Source organism: Priapulus caudatus, unplaced genomic scaffold, assembly GCF_000485595.1.
Source record: "Priapulus caudatus unplaced genomic scaffold, Priapulus_caudatus-5.0.1 Scaffold854, whole genome shotgun sequence".
NCBI classification, from domain to species: Eukaryota; Metazoa; Priapulida; class Priapulimorpha; order Priapulimorphida; family Priapulidae; genus Priapulus; species Priapulus caudatus.
In genome coordinates, this window is record NW_014577915.1 from 23,128 (window position 1) to 26,826 (window position 3,699).

General features: G+C 43.5%; 1 protein-coding gene and 3 non-coding genes across 5 annotated transcripts in view; 3 read left to right on the top strand and 1 right to left on the bottom strand.

Moving 5' to 3' along the window:
* Positions 1–3,699, bottom strand: part of LOC106814011 (GTP-binding protein 2-like) — a 21,589-nt gene that overhangs the window by 6,197 nt on the left and 11,693 nt on the right. The gene's annotated exons all lie outside the window — the stretch shown is intronic.
* Trnad-guc lies at positions 269–340 on the top strand. Its single transcript has one exon. It is a non-coding gene; the product is annotated as a tRNA-Asp (tRNA).
* On the top strand, positions 1,825–1,896 carry Trnad-guc. The gene has a single exon. It is a non-coding gene; the product is annotated as a tRNA-Asp (tRNA).
* Positions 3,046–3,117, top strand: Trnad-guc. Its single transcript has one exon. It is a non-coding gene; the product is annotated as a tRNA-Asp (tRNA).

Sequence of the window (3,699 nt, forward strand, 5' to 3'; positions counted from 1 at the left end):
AGAACTGCGCGCAAGATTCGCGCTTAGCGGGCAGGATCAACACCTCTCAGGCGACGCTTCTCTGGTATCCGGTCTCTCATCTGGATCCACTCACCCCTGTGGTTAGTACAATATCACGCGAAAAAGTCGTTCTACTACGTATACGAAGCATATAGGGCCTATAACAGGGCCTACACTAACTGAAGACCTAGCCAGAAATACACAGATCTGTGTTGTAATAAGATATATCTAAAATCAGACCACGCAGAGTACAATAATATATGTACATTCCTCGATAGTATAGTGGTTAGTATCCCCGCCTGTCACGCGGGAGACCGGGGTTCAATTCCCCGTCGGGGAGAACATGTTTTCCTTTTACGATCTTTAAGAAACATTAGTAGAAACTTAGAAACTAGTGTGAGCCCAGCAGCCCGCTGAATAGTAGGTCTCAATAGGCATACGTTACCCGTATTTTTTGTGCAGATTACCGGCAACATTCAGTAAGTGAACACACCTACAAAGCAAAACCTTTGGCTCCACAGATTGCGCAAATCATCCTAAAAAAAGTGCAATTTTCTAGTTCACACTGCAATAAAATCTTAATTCACAGCTAGTCCTTTGAAATCTTACAAATTTTATTTTTTAAATTAATATGGTATTATTCGGTTTCCAGATAATTAAAATGGACCAATCCTGCGTTATTGCCCCCTCCATCAGCATTCAGAGTGCACGCTATAGATATCCTATGGTGCAAACACCAATAGCTCTCTACTATAAGCATACATCATAGTATATAATAGTGCATATAATAAAAAGCTATGCGCGCGCACGCACGCACGCACACGCACGCACGCACGCACGCACACACACACACCCGAATGGCAAATTCCTCGCGGTCGCAAAAGTTCTCCGTGACACAGCTAGCTCGAAATTTACTCACATGAGTTTATGCGATCATATAATTATACCTTATTGTATCTCGTATGTCTGTTTCCATGAATGTGTTGTGTTCCTTATATAGCGCAAAATGCACTATGAAATCTTCACGGTAGATATTTAATATACGGAATGGAGGTATTTAATTATCAGCGTCCCTAGTAATGGCAGCTGCACCACGGTATAGTTAGCTAGCGCATGTAGTTCACAATAAATATGCCTCCTAGTGGTGTAGAGTAGCTACATCTTTACTGAAACCCGTTCGTGATGAATACGTGTCTAAAAATGAAATACCCACAAATGGCCAAATTCTCGAATATCATTCACTGTTTATTACATGTCTCTATACACACACGCACGTAGCCACATGTATTATAGGATGTCTATGGTGCAGTCTGTGTGACAAAAGTTCAGTGGTTCACTGATAGTGATGACATTATTGACAGGTTACAGTTGAAATTAAAGGTTAAACTCGGAAGAAAACAGTAATACCCCGTGTTACGGATGTGATAATCATTGATTGTCATCGGTGTGACTTTCATGGTGTGACTTTCATTGTTGATAATATCAGATTCGTTATCGTAATTTCGTGTTTATTCACTCCTGATAATATTTTATTATGATTTTGCGACAATGGCCAAATCTCTTTTATAATTTCTTCGATTTTTTCTTATAAGAATTACATAGTTTTGCTTTTATTGTGGCATACATCGACCGTGTGTGTTGGTGGGTGTTTCCTCCGTTACGCATTTCTGGATCCACTCACCCCTGTGGCCTACAATATCACGCGAAAAACTCGTTCCACTACGTATACGAAGCATGGGGAAGACCTCGCCAGAACTACACAGATCTGTGTGGTAATAAGATATCTAAAATCAGACCACGCAGAGTACATTAATATGTGTACATTCCTCGATAGTATAGTGGTTAGTATCCCCGCCTGTCACGCGGGAGACCGGGGTTCAATTCCCCGTCGGGGAGAACATGTTTTCCTTTTACGATCTTTAAGAAGCATTAGTAGAAACTTAGAACCTAGTGTGAGCCCAACAGTTCGCTGCATGAGTATTCTGTAACGAGAATCACTTTGTCCCATTGATTTCCTCTATATAATTGGCGATGCAAGTCCAATGTTGTAGAGAACCCTCCCCTTCACTTCTCTACCGTCTCTCTAATTCTGCTCAACCGCGTCCGCTCTTCCCCACATTCACCCCTCCTCATACTCTTCATCTCCCCCACCTCACCTATCACGTCTCTCCTCATACACATCTGCACCCCGTCGGCCCCGTACTCTTCCTCTCATTCTTCCACCTCAACAAACCCCCCCGGCCTCCCATATATATTTCTTACCTACTTCCTCTTCACATTCGTGTCTTCTCTCCCCTAATCTACATTCTCCGCCCCATCCTCCTCCGTCTTCCTCCCCTATCGCCCCTCCACCATTTCCACACTATCTCTCTTGCCGCCTCTACCCATCTCTCTCCTCTCTATCCTTTCACAAACTCCTCGCCCTTTTTTTTACCTTATCCCTACCGTCTTCCCCCTTCTCCACCCTCTCCGATTCCTATTCTCTGCCTCAACACTTTCACTGTTGATAAAATCAGATTCGTAAAAGCAATTCCGTTTTCATTCAGGTAACATTTTTATGAGTTTGCGATAATTGCCGAAACATTTTTTTTTCCATTGTTTATATGAATAACTTGGTTTTGCCTTTAGTTAGTGAGTAATCTCCTCCTTTCATATTTCTCGATCCGCACACCCATGGTTAGTACAATACCACGCGAAAAACCCCGCTCCACTACGAAACATACACCTACTAAAGCTGAGAGGGTCTATGTCCCCCAGGGTAGTGCCGGAACGTACCCTGGGTAGTGGGTACGGTCCGGTATAGCGGAACGTACCCTGGTACTATCTAACATGCCAGACCGTACCACGCCTACTCCACTAACGAGTCTAGGGAGTCGCCTACGCCTACTCCCTAACCATATATCAAATAGTTACCAGGGTACGTTCCGGCAGTGCCCTGGGGGACATAGACCCTATGAGCCCTACTAAAGACCTCGCCAGAACCACAAAGATCTGTCTGTAAATAGCATATCTAAATTCAGACCACGCAGAGTAGCACATGTACATTCCTCGATAGTATAGTGGTTAGTATCCCCGCCTGTCACGCGGGAGACCGGGGTTCAATTCCCCGTCGGGGAGAAAAAACTTATGTTTTATGTTGAATCTCATAAAAAAAAGAAGAAGTCGATATCAGGGCGAGCCTATCAGCCCGCTGCTAGGTAGGTTTCAGTAGGCCAGAGCTACCGGCCTTCTCAGTACCGGAGTACAAGCAACGTTCAGTGTAGTGAATGAACACACCCACATAAGCAAACTCGTTAGCTTTTCTTTCATGATCTTTAAAAAGCATTAGTGGAAATCAGTGTATATGTACATATATATGTAGTGGCGCCACTATCCTTTTAAGCGATAGCATAGCCGTTAGTTTTAAAACAATTAAAAAAAAATTGAAAATGAATATTGAAAATGAAATTTTTCGAGTAGCATAATTTACACCAATTTTAATTGAAAATGTGTAAGGAACCTAAAGGGCCGGACACACTAGGCGATTAAATCGGGCGACTAAATTGGGGCGACTAAATCGCCCGATTCTATCACGCGAGTCGAGTGGACACACTAGGCGATTAAATCAGGCGACTAAATCGGGCGACTAAATCGGGCGACTAAATCGCCTGTGAAATCGCCTAGTCGTGCATGCATGTGCACGTAGACGTGCGTGCGTGC